This window comes from Petromyzon marinus, chromosome 49, assembly GCF_048934315.1.
Source record: "Petromyzon marinus isolate PM22_M1 ecotype Great Lakes invasive population chromosome 49, UKy_Petmar_22M1.pri1.0, whole genome shotgun sequence".
Taxonomy (NCBI): Eukaryota; Metazoa; Chordata; class Hyperoartia; order Petromyzontiformes; family Petromyzontidae; genus Petromyzon; species Petromyzon marinus.
Genome location: NC_133715.1, coordinates 7,974,333 through 7,992,110, shown reverse-complemented (window position 1 = coordinate 7,992,110; position 17,778 = coordinate 7,974,333). Strand labels below are relative to the sequence as shown.

The following is a 17,778-nucleotide window of genomic DNA, read 5'->3' as shown; positions in this document are numbered from 1 at the left end:
TGGCTCACAGGGCTATACCAAATAAATGAACTATGAAATTAACTATGAAAACTATGTTTGGCGATGGCTCGGGAAGGCATTCATCCAGCAGTGGAGAGAACGTAGCCGACTTGCAAGGTCGGGTCCTGATAGAACGGCCACACTAGACGAGTTCTTCCCAAGCCTCCCAAGACCGTGCCACGGTGGCTAGGAGATGTTAACTACCTCGCCTGGTCTACAGGAGGCCAATGGGTTCGATGCCGACCCTGACGCCTGTTGTTTATTTGGAGTTTGCAGTGTCTCTTTCTCCACGTGGTCGCGTGGATTTTTCTTCAGGTCATCCTGTTTTGCCACGTGAGGATAAGCCACTTTGTTGAGCTGTCATTTGTGGCCAGGTCGCTTCTGAAAAAAAGCTATGAAGCTCAGTGGGCCTTACCTGCTAAAATAAATATATTGTTTCGTTTAGTTTTAGGGGCAGACACAACCAAGTAATGTTAACTACGAAAGTTATAAGCCGTTGTATAGACCTAGTTAACATAAATAAATGCATATTACATTGCATTGAATTATTTCCTGACGGTTACGGATTATTGCATGAACGTGTTAAATTATTTTAAAATTAAGTACAAAAGACGTAAATGGGAATGGTGTAGAAAGGCGGAGTGCTCTGTTGGTTTGAGACTCGTGGTTATCTGGCCCGCACTATTTCCCAGTAGTGATGACGGGGTTTTCCTACCGTTTACAGATTTGGTTTCTCTTTCCAATTCATACCTGGCACCGATCCACGTTGGAATTTCCCTTGCGTTACCTCTCCGTTTTTTTGTGACCAAACTCTAAAAGATATAACAGATTTGAAGCTTTCGTGACTGCAAGAATCCATACTCTTTGGTTATTTCGGTAAAGTCACGTAGGTATAAAATAAAATACATCACGACGTTTCGATTGCAACACAAGCAACCATCATCAGGTGGGAAAAGCACAGCAAGAAAGTGGGAGAGAGAGAGAGAGCTGCCGTGGTAAGAGGTTATATAGGTAAGAAAAACAATGTTTGCTCTGTTCGCGAAACGTGTTCACCCCTTACCTGTTACAACTTTGACATCCGCTTGGAATTTGCGGGGCCCTTGCACCTCCGCTCAGCAAATGTGTCGAGCAAAATAACAATCAGATAGAGGAGATAACAACCCTGCAAATTACTCTCAGGGTCCTCGGCGAACAGTGTCCATCACTGTCTGGGGATTCATTCAATTTTTGTTGTTGCTGTTACCAGGTGAGGCCCACTGAGCTGTTTCGCTCTTTTCGAGAAGCGAGCTGTCTATCACAAATGACAGCTCAACGAAGTGGCTTTTCATCATGTGGGAATTTATAGCAGCCAAATTACTCTTACGCGCACGCTTCGAAGCGTGGAGGGGAAAAAACCCGTAGGACATGGATAAAAAGGTCACGTGACCACGGGGAGAGAGAGACACACACAATTCAAATATACAGGCGTCAGTGTCGGGAAAGAACCCACGACCTTCTTCATACCAGGCGAATCAGGTAACATCCTGCCACCTTAGAGGTACCCATAGCGCAATGCCTGGCTCCTCACATGATCCATACCCGGGAATGATGAACTTCTCACCACGGAGCGTCGGTAAGACGGCTCGCTCATATCTTCAGGTCATCCAATCTTCGGTAATGTTTCACCTGCGAATTGAATAAGGTAGGCACCGTTGGCACATCTAACGACTGTTCTTTTTTATCGATTGGTAACCGCGGTGATTGAATTATTTTTTTTTACAATATTTTGGGAGTGCGTCTTATCTTAGGGGTCTCTTACCTGGGGTTGCGAGCGGTGGATAATTGTTGAAGACGCATTATGGGACCTCCCTTGCCGGTATCAAACTATGAGAATAGGTTTCACCGTTTCTGGCAATACAATAAATGTTAAGATGTTAAAACGCCAAGCTGAAACCTTTTTGCAAGGAATCATGTCTGCCTTCACCACATACACTTGCGGTGAACATGGAAACAAAAACATTCTCTGACAGTACGTGCATTGTATTTAACACTGATTCGTCCACACCAGAGACAGCTTTCTTTGGAGCGTCGTCTCAAACAGTGCTAGGCCAGAGGACGCAAAAAAGGCGAACAGCACAGTGGCTTCCTAACATCGGAAGGAAGAGCGTTCCAGACGGCCACAGAAGCGCACCTGAAAGCGCCCGACGCAGTTGAGCCCTCTTTGTTTGACGGTTGAGGCGCGTTGACGCGGGACTTGTTTAACAATCATCGGGCACGTGCAGCGGGGAACGCGTTAATTAGTATTTGAATGGGGTGGGTAAATTGGTGAACGCGGAAAGACGGAGCGCGGTGGTTGGGCGTTGCGCGGACTGGAGTTTGAGAATGCCTGGACTGCATTTGTATCTTATCTCACTTTATATTTATAGAGCGGGGCGCGTCTGCACAGTGTTTGTTTGGGATCGGGTCCAACTTTTGAACCCGGATAATTTTCATTCCCAATTCACTCGGAGGCATTGTTGGGGATGTTTGCAGTTGCGGCTGTTGCCACTGTTTTTTGTTGTTGTCGGTAGTTGCTGTGGCGGTTTTGAAGACAGAAATAACAGTGGGAAAAAATGAGTTCTGAATTTGGCCTGAGCCGCGCCGAGGTTGACTCGGACTAAAATGAAAATACAAATATAGTGCCCGGTGAGCCGTTCGTTGGTTTAAATGGGAACGCTGAGGGAGACAAAGACGGCTGGGCCCAAACGAGGCTTCATTCAAGGAATCGGTTAAACATCCTAATGCAGGACCCTCCTTAAACAAAAAATCGCCTGAGATTCAGTTTTCCCGTGAAAATAAAGATTAAGATGACTATTACACTCTTTGGTTCTTTCGGTAAAGGCACGTAGGTAGAATGAAAATATAATAAAACAAATAAAACAAAACTTTTAATGTGACCGTGACTTCAGAATTAACTAGCCTCGGTGGCGTGATGTTAACTACCTCGCCTTGTATACAGGAGGTCGTGGGTTCGATCCCAACTCTGCTGCTGTATATTTGGTGTTTGAACGTTCTCCCCGTGGTCGCGTGGATTTTTCTCCAAGTCCTTCGGTTTTGCCATCGACAATTATGAAGACGCGTTTGAGATTATTTGGCTGCTAGACGACGCGAAAAGCCACTTCGTTGAGCTATCATTTGTGATGAGGTCGCTTGTAAAAAAAGAAAGAGCGTTAGAGCTCAGTCGTCCTTACCTGGCAAAAATAAATATAGTTCAGTTGAAATCGTTTTTTTTAGTTTAAAGAACAATACTAAATAATGTAGCCCTTTTCTAATTCACTGCGGGAATGAAGACTGCCCCACAACGTATTGGTCATAGGTCTTGGTCAACCATACTTCACCACGCTAGACACCACACTTCACCACGCTAGACACCACACTTCACCACGCTAGAGACCATACTTCACCACGCTAGACACCACACTTCACCACGCTAGACACCACACTTCACCACGCTAGACACCACACTTCACCACGCTAGACACCACACTTCACCACGCTAGAGACCATACTTCACCACGCTAGACACCACACTTCACCACGCTAGACACCATACTTCACCACGCTAGACACCACACTTCACCACGCTAAACACCACACTTCACCACGCTAGTCACCATACTTCACCACGCTAGACACCATACTTCACCACGCTAGACACCACACTTCACCACGCTAGACACCACACTTCACCACGCTAGACACCACACTTCACCACGCTAGACACCATACTTCACCACGCTAGACACCACACTTCACCACGCTAGACACCATACTTCACCACGCTAGACACCATACTTCACCACGCTAGAGACCACACTTCACCACGCTAGACACCACACTTCACCACGCTAGACACCACACTTCACCACGCTAGACACCATACTTCACCACGCTAGACACCACACTTCACCACGCTAGACACCACACTTCACCACGCTAGACACCACACTTCACCACGCTAGACACCACACTTCACCACGCTAGACACCACACTTCACCACGCTAGACACCATACTTCACCACGCTAGACACCACACTTCACCACGCTAGACACCACACTTCACCACGCTAGACACCACACTTCACCACGCTAGACACCACACTTCACCACGCTAGACACCACACTTCACCACGCTAGACACCACACTTCACCACGCTAGACACCATACTTCACCACGCTAGACACCACACTTCACCACGCTAGACACCACACTTCACCACGCTAGACACCATACTTCACCACGCTAGACACCATACTTCACCACGCTAGACACCACACTTCACCACGCTAGACACCACACTTCACCACGCTAGACACCACACTTCACCACGCTAGACACCATACTTCACCACGCTAGACACCACACTTCACCACGCTAGACACCACACTTCACCACGCTAGACACCACACTTCACCACGCTAGACACCATACTTCACCACGCTAGACACCACACTGCACCACCCTCTTGGACGAAATTGCCCAAAATCTCTCGGCAATTTCCGCCCACGGTTTGCTCGGAATTCTCTACCCCCCCCTCCCACCACCACCCACCAACACACTGGCTCACTTCCCACACGAGGGGGTCTGGGTAGGGTTTGGTTATTGTCCGCTCGGCAACGAACCCCAGGAAGTGACGCGTGTAAACTTTTGCGTGCTGGCGTTACCCCCTCGTATGCACGTCCGTATGTTGAACTTCTTTCGCACCCCACGTGGCCGACCCGTGCTAATCGGAAGGACAACAATATCATGTCTGTTCGCTTGCCTCCAGGGCAATCCGCTCCACGCTCTGTAACCGCCATGGCTCGTACATTACAATTTTTGTCAGTAGCCGTAAAAAATAAATAAGCAAACAAAGAGATCGAGTGGCAGTTTATATTTTACATTTTCCACGACATGGCCCACTGAGCTATGCTGTTCTTTTTCAGAAGCTATAACAAATGAAAGCTCAACGCAGTGGCTTTTCATCACGTGTAAATGTATCGCAGCCAAATGCTCTAAACGCGCGCTTCTAAATATGGAGGGAAAAACCAGAGGACTGGAGGAAAATAATCCACACGACCACGGGAAGAAATATGAAAACTCCAAATATAGAGCAGCAGGCGACAGAGTCAGGATGGAACCCACGACCTCCGGTATACCAGGCGAGGCAGTTAACATCTCGCCACCGTGCAAACTCCAAATATACAGCAGCAGCAGGCGTCTGGGTCGGGATCGAACCCACGACCTCCTGCATACCAGGCGAGGTAGTTAACATCTCCTAGCCACCGCGGCGCGGGTAGTGACACGCCACGAGAATGACGGTCGAGAAATGAAATTAACTCACCGAGTGGAGACCGAGCGAAGGGAACAGAGGCAGCGGGAGACGGAAAGCGGCGGCAGCGGCAGCGGCGAGATCGACATTCCAGAGATCAGAGGTGACGATGAATGGACAGACGCAATCGGTCAAGGAAGGAAGGGAGCAGTTGTGGGCAAAAAAATATCAGCGGCATTTAAAAAAAAAAACACTTTTCTTGTAAGTGTCGGTTTTTTTCGGTAAAGTCACGTAGCTAGAAAACAATAATCGATCACGACGTCCCGATCGCCACACTAGCAACCGTATTTAGGTGGGAGAGAGACGGTTGCTTGTGTGGCGATCGAAACCTCGTGATCTATTATTGTTTTTTTTCTACCTACGTGACTTTACCGAAATAACCAAAGCGTATGGATTCTTGCAGTCACGTAAAGCTTCAAATAACGGTTGAAGTGTCAGTTTATCTTAAAAATATATATATATATAATTCTACGGTGACCCGCTCTAGCTATTCGCTGTCAATGAAATGGGAAATGTTTTCACTTTGCTGGGGTTACATTGAAAGGTGAAGATCGATTTAAGGGGCTGAGGTGCCGATGTAGCAAAGCAATTTAAAAAAAAATAATTACGGCCGTCATCCCCTCACGACCTAAGAAAATGACCACAAAGCAATAGACAACACAATAACAGCCACAGGACAACGCACCATTGCACCCCCGAATAGCACCGTTAGCTAAGTATGGTGCGAAAGTAGGCAGGTGATGCCGTGGTGGCGAGGTGTCAACTCCCTCGCCAGGTATGCAGGATCTCGTGGGTTCCATCCCGACCGTGACGCCTGCTGCTGTATATTTGGAGAGTCGCGTGTTTCTCTCTCCGCGTGGTCGCGTGGATTTTTTTTTTTGTCAGGGACCTCCAATGGTTTTTTTCTCCGCGTTTAGAAACACGCATTTAGAGTATTTGGTAGCTATAAATATCTACGTGATAAGCCAATTCGTTGAGCTATCATGTGTGGCACAGATTGCTTCTGAAAAAGAGCTGCATCGCTCGGAAGGCCTTACCTGGATAAATATAAAAAAAATTGTTTAGTTGAGGTGACTGTGTTTACGCCAGATCCTCAGGTGCAGTGAGTTGATGGTATCAGCCCATTCAACAAATACTGCACGAGAAAACCTATTACTGTTAAGTACATTTTCGCTTTCCTATATTATTGTCTAAATGGTTTCTGAGCATTGCATTTGGTCTGCAATCACTTCCACTTTGAGTAATTGTCTCAAATGTCAATTGTGTTCTCACACATCAAGATGTACGCTATAGGAGACGTGCTATTAATAATAAATGACGTTAAAGATGTTTAAATTTGATTTCCACACAATTTGGCTGAATCCCAGCTCTGAGAGGGAAGAATATCAGTTTTCCATCGTCCGAGCAACATTGATCTCAGCGGTCAGAGGGCTGAGAAGCTTCCGCCGTGGACCGTGTGGACCAAGAGAGGTCACGTGCATGGTTCTCAGCGGTAGCTCTGAGAGATCCGCTTCCGTGGGGGCGTTCTCCGCAACGGCGAAGGGCCGTTGCCGCTTTTTTGCGAGCGATCCGAGAGGGACAAGTTCCACGGTGGTAATTAAATAAGCAGCCATCTAGCATGATCTCTTCTCGCGAAATAGTTATCTCGAAGGGCCACTTCGTTGTATTCACAGGCAACGTGGCGTCGCTAATTTGTTCTCGAGTACTCGTTCCGAGAGGGATACTTTATCTCGTGTCACCACGACGCCGAGAGCGCAAACGGAGATAACATTTGGGGGTGGGGGGGGGGGGTGACAACAAACGGAGGTTGCTGGGTTCATCACTGACGTTATGCCACCACTACATCCCAAAGGCCGCAGACCTAAATTAATCCAGGAGCCATCCTCCATCCAGTGACGGTGTCACAGAAAAACGTGGCCGGAGAAAAATCAATGGGAAGCCACCTCACCCTGGTTACGGCCTCGAAACCAACAATTAAATTAACTACAGCAATTATGATTTACGGTCGAGGAGGTGTGGGGGGGGGGGGGGGTGGCGGTGGGGGGTGTAGTCCACTTAACAACCTGGCCAATTTTGAGTGATTAAAGAACCCTCCATCATCACCACTCCCAGCACCACCACCAAGCTGACGACGCGCCGGTTGTTATTGAAGCTTTCGTCCCTTCAGCAGATAAATAACAATTGGCACGGAACTTTTTTTTATTCCCGAAATTGCTGCGTAATTGCGGGAAAATTGCGGCTTAGTATATTTGCCGTCAGCCGTAAATTACTCCTCAATAACGATTTCAAATATAGAATCAGCATTTGAATGAACGAAATAGTGCGTATTTCCCACTTTAATTACGATTTCGAACTACTGGCCGCTGCGCGCAAAAATGGCATTTCACGATGGTTTTGTCCGTGAAATTGAAATATTTCAGAAAACACGAAACGAACGACGGTGATGGCTCACTCCACAGCGGAGTTCTTTCGCAACACGGTCGGTGTACGATTTCCGCAGAGTGGCTTTTCATGTTCTTCTCTCACCGCGTTCACAACACGAGGGGGGCCCACGTGCGATTGCTTGCCGATGATTGTGGCGTCACACTCAAGCAAGTTATAGCGTCATAACAAGGCCACAACCCCCCGAGCACGTGGCTCCATTGCACACGATGGATCGCTCACCAGCTAATGCGCGCGCAGCGATTGTAAAATGCAAGCCTCTAAGCCCACTACACGTACAGTGTGTGTGTGCGTGTGTGGAGTACTTTTCGTGATATTTTAGCAGGTGCTTATTTGTAACGTAGCCTCGGAACGGCAGTAACAAAATAAAAGTACACATACATAAACACGTGCGAGCCTGCGTATTAATGGATTATGATCGCGCACCTGCATGGGCTACGCATTTGTACAAGCCTCGGTTCAATTGGCTCCACACAGCTGTGCGGACAATCATCTTCTGATGCGCAGGTCTGGCATTAAAAAGAAAACAACAGCTTAGGCTGACGATACGAGATGATAAACATTGCGAAAGAGACGTAAAGAGAGATAAACAAAAACCTCACAAAGTCGGACATGGTCTCATTTCTCACCGAGTAGACGGCGTACAACTCGTAGACAAACCCACAGCGAGAGATATTAAACTAAACTATTTAAATTATTTTATTTTTATTTTATTTTACCAGGTAAGGCTGACTGAGCTATGAAGCTATTTTTCAGAAGCGACCTGACCACAAATGATTGCTCAACTTGGTGGCTTACCACGTGGAAATGTTTACCAGCCAAATTCTCTAAACGCGTGTTTCTAAGCGTGGAGGGAAAAAAAAACCGGAGAAACTAAATCCACGCGACCACGGGGTGAGAGAGGACATGGAACTTTCCAAATATACAGCAGCAGGCGTCACGGTCGGGTGAAGATCCCACGACCTCCTGTATACCAGGCGAGGGAGTTAACATCTCGCCACCACGGCGCCCCCTGCCTGGATTCTCGAATCACCATCTGAGCGGTGCCATCTCAGCCGCTCTGAGCTCTGAACCACCGGGCCCAAGTGACACAGCGGCCATAATAGGCGCTCGCTAACGGCACATTGCACCCAAAGCGGTCCAGTTGGTGAACGGTGCGGGCACCTGGGGAGATCTTCGTGACTCATCGCCACATGGAGCCATGCACAGCGACACCTCGAATTACACGTCCCCCCCCCCCCCCCACCCCCCCCCTTTAACGTCGCTGCTTTACGATGAACACCGCCACCACTGCGACTTGCATCGCCTGAACCCCCCCAATCCCCCACGCGCTCACGTCGCTGACAGCAGCACCGGCCACCCCTCGTTCCTTTCCCGTTATCCGTCGCCTCCACCACCCTGCTACTACGACTACGTCCCCCGCGAACCAAAGCGGCGCACGCCCGTGTTGCGATACTTCCTCTCCGTGGTTTCGCAATGCGGCGTTTCGCGTCACGCCTTGAGTCGTGGACTTAATGGGAGGGTCTTTGTTTTAAAACCGCTGGCAGTGGAAAACGCTAAGTCTGCTTTGGTAATAAGTGTCATAATACGCAGGGACCATTCGTTCATTTAAAAGTTACTTGCAACGCCGCACCGAATGTTTAGAATAGCTTTGTGGAAGTCCCCCTGAGACTCTCGCGGGGTCATTATTTTGGCGAACGCTTTCATCCCTCGCACGTGACCCCGGCGAGAATGACGGACGCGTTCAAAGCGTCCGTCCAAATACTGCATGGTTGGATCATGCTGAAGAAGACGGAGTGGTCGATGGGGCCGTGGTTAACGCACACGCGTAACCCTGAACCCGGGCGATCCGAGTTCGATTCCCGGGCACGGCTGACGTCAGTGGCGACGCTGCTCCCCTACTCTTTACCATCTGGCGACATGTCACGGGGAGGCCTTCGTCCAGCAGTGGATTGGCATGGAGCTCTACGTTAATTATGAATCGCTAACGATCTGTTTGGAACTGCCCTGCGTGCGTAACAGCGTCGCGCGGTGCTGCTGCCGCGCTTCTACGCCGGTGTGTTTCGGGGGGGGCTCGTGTCGAGGTGCCGTTCTCCACGATGTCCCGACGTTTCGCCCCGCGTGCCGGCAGCAGGCCATTTCGGTTGCTGAAGGCGCTCCCCGGGGCGCAAAGCGAAACGTCCTGACACTGTGGCGAAAAATCGCGCGTTGCGACCCCAACACAGATTGGGGAGCCGAGTATTTTCGTCATTGTTGGAATTAACGGGGCGCCAACCCATGCACCGTCGCTGGCACACAGCGACATATATAACACGTAGCGGGCTTTCGCGACCAATATCGTTCATAATATATAAATGTATATAAATGTGTCGTTAAACCCGCCACCACCCGACACAGCCGATTAGTAAGGTTTGTCACGTAAACAGAACGTGCCAATTCGTCACTAGCCCAGCACACCCGGTGTGTTGCAGAGCCGGAGAAGAATCCACGCAACCACGGGCAGGGAGGAACCGCAAACTCCAAATATACAGCAGCAGCAGCAGGCATCGTCAGGGTCGAGATCGAACCCACGACCTCCTGCATACCAGGCGAGGGAGTTAACATCTCATAGCCACTGCCGTCGCGCGCCAGACGTTAGGGCCGTCGCGGTGGCGTCGCGCGACAGACGAAGCAAGATCGAAGAGCGATTACTCGCCCGTGAAGTGACCCACGACGGGAGTGAGTCTGATCGAAGGGGCCGTCAAAGCCACACGTTCCGGAGTGAGTCTGCCGTGGAGGGACAGCGGGGATTGTGGGGAGCCGCGGTCGAAATCGGACGTCTTGCTGGTGGGGGGCCGGGGTTAAATTTAAAGTACAATTACAGAGACGCGTTCGATTTACTTGCAAACGCTTTCCCAAGCGTGCCCATGAGTGTGCGTTTTAAGATAAGGCTCTCCGCGGCGGGCCATCGCAATAATTAGTCTCAAGTCACAGCGCGGTGGGGCTTTTAAGGCACCGAACAAACGATTTTGGGTTTTTTGTATTTTTTTATTTGGGTTTTATTTTTATATACTCTTTGGGTCTTTCGGTAAAGTCACGTAGATGGGAAAAAAATCACGACGTTTCGATCGCAACACATTATTTGTTCTATCTACGTGACTTTACCGAGAGACCCAAAGAGTATGAATACCTGCAGTCACGAAAGCTTTAAGTCAAGGTTTATATATGTCTGTATATATTTTTTTATATTTTCTCGCATTTTCCCATTTTATACCAATGGTGCTATCAGCGTCCAAAGTCCGTATACAGCAAACACGTCCACCCGGGGGACACGTTCACAGCATCATCCCCGCCCCGCGCGTCCAGGCGAATGGATTTGGAGAAAAATGATTCGCCTGAACAAAAAATGTCTTCTCCTCTCGGTGGCCCCTTCTTTCCGTGACATTCTCAAGAACTGGAAATCGCCCTCCCCTCATCATTTAGCCCATCTCCACGGTGGCTAGGAGATGTTAACTACCTCGCCTGGTACGCAGGAGGTCGTGGGTTCGACCCCGACCGTGACGCCTGCTGCCGTATATTTGGAGTTTGCGGTGTCTCTCTCTCTCTCTCCCGGTGGTCGTGTGGATTTTTCTCCGGGTCCTCCGGTTTTTCCCTCCACATTTAGAATCAACATCACCACGCGTTTAGAGTAATTGGCTGCTCTACATTTCCACGTGATAAGCCACTTCCGTTGAGCTGCCATCTGTGACAGCCGATCGCTTCTGAACAAAGAGCAAACAGTTCAGTGGCCTTTACCTGGTAAAATGAAAAAAAAAAATAGTTTAGTTTGTGGTGACTGCCTACGCCAGATCCTCAAGGGCAGTGAGTTGATGGTATCAGCCCATTCAAACAAACACTGCACAAGAAAACCCATTACTGTTAAGTACATTTTAGCTTTCCTATTTTTTATGGTTTCTGAACGTTGAATTTGGTCTGCGATCACTTCCTCTCTGAGTAATTGTCTCAAACGTCAATTGCGCTCCAGTACCGTCGACACGTACGGCACGCTACAAATAATAAATGGCGTTAAAGATATTCTTGGTTCTTTCGGTAAAGTCACCACGTAGAAGGGAAACAATAAAATAATAAAAATATAAAACAATAAAATTCTCACGACGTTTCGACTGCAATACAAGCAATCATCATCAGGTGTGAACCCCACAGCAAGAATTTTTTAAAACATTTTTCTTGCTGTGGTTTTCACATTTTACTTGCTATGGTTTTCACGCCTGATGATGATTGCTTGTGTTGCAGTCGAAACGTCGTGCGAATTTGATTGTTTTATATTTTTATTATTTTATGGTTTCCCTTCTACGTGGTGACTTTACCGAAAGAACCAAGAATATGAATCCCTGCAGTCACGAAAGCTTTAAATCAAGACGTTAAAGATGTTTAAATTTAGATTTTGACTTTGGCTGAATCCCAGCTCTGAGAAGGAAGAACATCAGTTGTCCATCGTCCGAGGGCTGAGAAACTTCCGCCGTGGACCGTGTGGACCAAGAGAGGTCACGTGCATGGTTCTCAGCGGTAGCTCTGAGAGATCCGCTTCCGCGGGGGCGTTCTCCGCAACGGCGAAGGGTCGTTGCCGCTTTTTGCGAGCGATCCGAGAGGGATAGGTGCCGCGGTGGTAATTAAATAAGCAGTCACCTAGCATTATCCCTTCTCGCGATATAATTGTCTCGAAGGCCCACTTCGTTTTTTTTTTATTCGATGGCAACGTGGCGTCTCCAATTTGTTTTTCAGTCCTCGTGTTCCCGATGTATGTCGCTCAGATGCAATTCCAAACGGAGCTTAGCGTTCAAATTGCCTTTGTCAGCGTCAACGTTTCAAATCCGTCGGCCGTAGCGGGTAGTATTCTCCCGATTGAAATACAACTCTCTTCACAACCGAGATCATAATCTCCCACGCTGAGTTCTCTGACACGGAGCAATGGTACAGCTAACGCTGCTTTCTGCTGGAGCTGTAAATGGAAATTTCATTATCTTGTGGAATGACAGATTTGGCATACGTATGAGAACAACAACGTGTAACATGTCTGTTAATCATTTTGTAAAAAAAAAAACATACTTTTGATAAAATAACTTTAATATGAAGCTGGCCGATATATGACGCGCCCAAGGCTATGAAACATGATGCACTCAATAGGATACTAAGCACTTAATAGGATAAGTTTGACTTAATTAAAATGTTATTTAAATAAAATTGCTAAACTTTATTATTTTAATATTCTGCATTGGTTTCTCCCTGATTCCAATTTTCTCTAAAAAAAAAGAAATACCACACACATACCAACGATAACGTTTGTACTTTGAGTGAAGAACATTTAATCTCTCAGCCACCAGGATGACAATAGCAGTAGTGCCATCACATCGCAATATCAGGTCGAGTTACATCAACTTAAATGTTTGTTTACGCGCGCGCGTGCGTGTGTGCGTGTGTGCGTGTGACGCCTTCCTGACACAAATCTCAAAGCCACTCGACGCACCATCATCTTCCTCTTCTGTTCTCCTTGATCGTCCTCCTCTTCATCTTCTTCATCATCCTCCTCTTCTTCCGATTCGATATCCATTCGACTGCTTCAGGAGTAAGCCACGTGGATTTGCTTCAGGTGGCCGTCGAATGCTCCGATTAGCCTGTAATAGACTGTAGGGGCAAGTACTGTTAGCGAGCACCTATGAAGGCCGGCACGGCACACGAGGGGGTGGGTGGTAAGCAACCACACCCGGCCGCTTTTGTCTCCCCGGCGGCGATGTTTTACACACAACGCACCAGGTACTCATTTGAGGCCGAGTCGACCTAGGGGAGGCCCACGACCGGTTCAGACAATCGTCACCGGTGTTGGCCGTGAGCGGGAATCGAACTCGCGTCGCCGGGTTCGGTCAGCGCAGCAGCGGCATAGCGCCACGCCACCGCTCCCCGCCGCCACCACCACAGCGGCAGTCGCAAGCTTGACTCTCTCGTTAATTTGTTTCCATTCGTGGAGACTCGGTGTCCCGACATCTTCCACGCGGGTGGCCGGGATCCGATTCGAGGGAGCGCGAGGATCTTCCTCGGTTGGTCAGATCCCGGTTTTGCTGACGGTGGATTTCTGCAGCAGGGTTGGGGGGGCGTCGGTAAGCCCCCCCAGAGTTCCATCCTCCTCGGTCCTTCGGTGGTCTTGTCGTCGCCATGGACGTCCTGCTGCATGTTTGCCAGAAAGGTTTGTCGTCACATTAATACTCAACCGTAAAACAGCGATGAGAAATATGTATTTTAGTCCAGACTATCTAGAGCTGTTTAAAAAGGAAAGAATCGAACTGTGACTGTGAGTTAGATGAAAGACATTCAGGGCTGTTGGAAGCGAGATGCGTATCCACGTGTCGCAAAATGAAAATAATAAAATGACAAAATCTATCTCGCAGTTTATTTTGCGATGCTGCCACCGCTGTGTTTGTTGGTTAGCGCCCCAGTCCGGTAAACCAGAGGGCTCAGGTTCGACTTCATGTCCCGGTGCAGGAGCGGAATTAGCGGTGTCCACTCAGGAGTGTGAAGGGGGTTCACCACAGAGTAAAAGGGGGTTCATTGCAGTGTAAAGGGGGTTCACCATAGTGTAAAGGGGGTTCACCACAGAGTAAGGGGGTTCACCACAGAGTAAAGGGGTTCACCACAGAGTAAGGGGGTTCACCACAGTGTAAAGGGGGTTCACCACAGTGTAAAGGGGGTTCACCACAGAGTAAAAGGGGGTTCACCACAGTTTAAATAGGGTTCACCACAGAGTAAAGGGGTTCACCACAGAGTAAAAGGGGGTTCACCACAGAGTAAGGGGGTTCACCACCGAGTAAGGGGTTCACCACAGTGTAAAGGGGGTTCACCACAATGTGAAGGGGGTTCACCACAGAGTAAAGGGGTTCACCACAGAGTAAGGGGGTTCACCACAGAGTAAAAGGGGGTTCACCACAGAGTAAGGGGGTTCACCACCGAGTAAGGGGTTCACCACAGTGTAAAGGGGGTTCACCACAATGTGAAGGGGGTTCACCACAGAGTAAAGGGGTTCACCACAGAGTAAGGGGGTTCACCACAGAGTAAGGGGGTTCACCACAATGTGAAGGGGGTTCACCACAGAGTAAAGGGGTTCACCACAGAGTAAGGGGGTTCACTGCAAAGTAAAGGGGGTTCACCACAGTGTGAAGGGGGTTCACCATAGAGTAAAGGGATTCACCACAGAGTAAGGGGGTTCACCACAGAGTAAAAGGGGGTTCACCATAGTGTAAAAGGGGGTTCACCATAGTGTAAAGGGGGTTCACCACAGAGTAAGGGGGTTCACTACAAAGTAAAGGGGGTTCACCACAGAGTAAAAGGGGGTTCACCACAGTGTGAAGGGGGTTCACCACAGAGTAAAGGGGGTTCACCACAGAGTAAGGGGGTTCACTACAAAGTAAAGGGGGTTCACCACAGTGTGAAGGGGGTTCACCACAGAGTAAAGGGGTTCATCACAATGTAAAGGGGGTTCACCAGAGAGTAAAGGGGGTTCACTACAGAGTAAAGGGGTTCACCACAGTGTGAAGAGGGTTCACCACAGAGTAAAAACTCAACTCAATATGACAGTTGAGTTGTTGCAGCCCCCTTTGGCGTCCATGTACGAGGTGCCTCTGTGGATGTGTAGGTTTTGACTTTAACATCTATTTCTGTGACCAGTCACAAGCTAATCCCTCAGCTATTTGCACAAGCTAATCCCTTAGCTATTTCAATGCTAAATTACTAGTTGCCTCTGTGGATGTGTAGGTTTTGACTTTAACATAGCCATTTCCGTAACCAGTCACAAGCTAATCTCTCAGCTATTGATATGTAAACCCCTTTGTCAAGGTGCTTCACTTCTCCCAACCAGCTTAAAAGTCGCTACGAATCTTAACATCGTTCATTGAAGCTCTGTCGTCCCGACAGGTCTGTACCTTTCACCTGAAGACGGCCGCTTGCGTTGTGGCCGAAACGTCGTGATAATTTTATTGTGTTATTTTATTATTTTATTCTCATTTTACGTGACTTTACCGAAAGAACCAAAGAAGAGAGTAAAAGTGGTTCACCACAGTGTAAAGGGGGTTCACCACAGAGTAAAAGGGGTTCACCACAGTGTAAAGGGGGTTCACTACAAAGTAAAAGGGGGTTCACCATAGTGTAAAAGGGGGTTCATCACAATGTAAAGGGGGTTCACCACAGTGTGAAGAGGGTTCACCACAGAGTAAAAACTCAACTCAATATGACAGGTGAGTTGTTGCAGCCCCCTTTGGCGTCCATGTACGAGGTGCCTCTGTGGATGTGTAGGTTTTGACTTTAACATCTATTTCTGTGACCAGTCACAAGCTAATCCCTCAGCTATTTGCACAAGCTAATCCCTTAGCTATTTCAATGCTAAATTACTAGTTGCCTCTGTGGATGTGTAGGTTTTGACTTTAACATAGCCATTTCCGTAACCAGTCACAAGCTAATCTCTCAGCTATTGATATGTAAACCCCTTTGTCAAGGTGCTTCACTTCTCCCAACCAGCTTAAAAGTCGCTACGAATCTTAACATCGTTCATTGAAGCTCTGTCGTCCCGACAGGTCTGTACCTTTCACCTGAAGACGGCCGCTTGCGTTGTGGCCGAAACGTCGTGATAATTTTATTGTGTTATTTTATTATTTTATTCTCATTTTACGTGACTTTACCGAAAGAACCAAAGAAGAGAGTAAAAGTGGTTCACCACAGTGTAAAGGGGGTTCACCACAGAGTAAAAGGGGTTCACCACAGTGTAAAGGGGGTTCACTACAAAGTAAAGGGGTTCACCACAGTGTGAAGGGGGTTCACCACAGAGTAAAGGGATTCACCACAGAGTAAAGGGGTTCATCACAATGTAAAGGGGGTTCACCACAGTGTAAGGGGGTTCACCACAGAGTAAAGGGGGTTCATCACAATGTAAAGGGGGTTCACCAAAGAGTAAAGGGGGTTCACCACAGTGTGAAGGGGGTTCACCACAGAGTAAAAGGGGTTTCACCACAGTGTAAAGGGGGTTCACTACAAAGTAAAGGGGTTCACCACAGTGTGAAGGGGGTTCATCACAATGTAAAGGGGGTTCACCACAGTATGCAGGGATTTCACCGCAGTGTAAAAAGGGGTTCACCACAGATGGGGTCCCGTGGGGTTGAGTGTGTGTCCTCACACGCAGCTCCTCCTGCCCAGTGTCGTTGTTGCAAGCCCCCTGTGCTGTGGTTGTGCACCGATGGCCCGCTCGACTGAGGGCGACACTGGCACGCAATACCATAGACATCGATCGATGGATCGATGGAGTGTGGGTGAGTGAGTGAGTGGGTGAGTGAGCGGGTGAGTGAGTGAGCGGGTGAGTGAGTGAGCGAGCGGGTGAGTGGATGAGCGAGTGGGTGGGTGAGCGAGTGGGTGAGTGAGTGGGTGGATGAGTGAGTGGGTGAGTGAATGAGCGGGTGAGTGGGTGAGTGAGCGGGTGAGTGAGTGAGTGAGCGGGTGAGTGAGTGAGTGGGTGAGCGAGCGAGCGGGTGAGTGAGCGGGTGAGTGGGTGAGTGGGTGGATGAGTGAGTGGGTGAGTGAGCGGGTGAGTGAGTGGGTGGGTGAGTGAGCGGGTGGGTGGGTGGGTGAGTGAGCGGATGAAGGAGTGGGTGAGTGAGTGGGTGGGTGAGTGAGCGGGTGGGTGGGTGAGTGAGCGGGTGAAGGAGTGGGTGAGTGAGCGGGTGAGCGGGTGAGTGGGTGAGTGAGTGGGTGAGCGGGTGTCGAGGGCGGCGGAGGGGAGAGAAGCGTGATGATGATGATGAACGTTCCCAAAACGGGAAGTCGTCGTTCGTCCAAGTCTGGATCATTGCTGTGGCCGTGAACGCCGCTTCCTGTGAGGACTCCGTGCCGTGGGGGGGGGAGACGAAATGGAGGTGGTTTTACAAAATGAACAAAAAAGTGAAAGCGGCTTTCTCGGAATTTCCGCCATTGACTCTGACAACGAGCCCCATTTCT

The 17,778-nt window shown here is 48.8% G+C and overlaps 1 long non-coding RNA gene across 1 annotated transcript; it reads right to left on the bottom strand.

Annotated features, from left to right (window-relative positions):
- Nucleotides 1-13,087: 13,087 nt before the first annotated feature.
- LOC142931126 (uncharacterized) lies at nucleotides 13,088-17,305 on the bottom strand. Its single transcript, XR_012947146.1, has 2 exons — nucleotides 16,925-17,305; nucleotides 13,088-13,971 (listed from the first exon to the last, which is right to left on the bottom strand). It is a non-coding gene; the product is annotated as an uncharacterized LOC142931126 (long non-coding RNA).
- Between the last annotated feature and the right edge of the window lie 473 nt (nucleotides 17,306-17,778).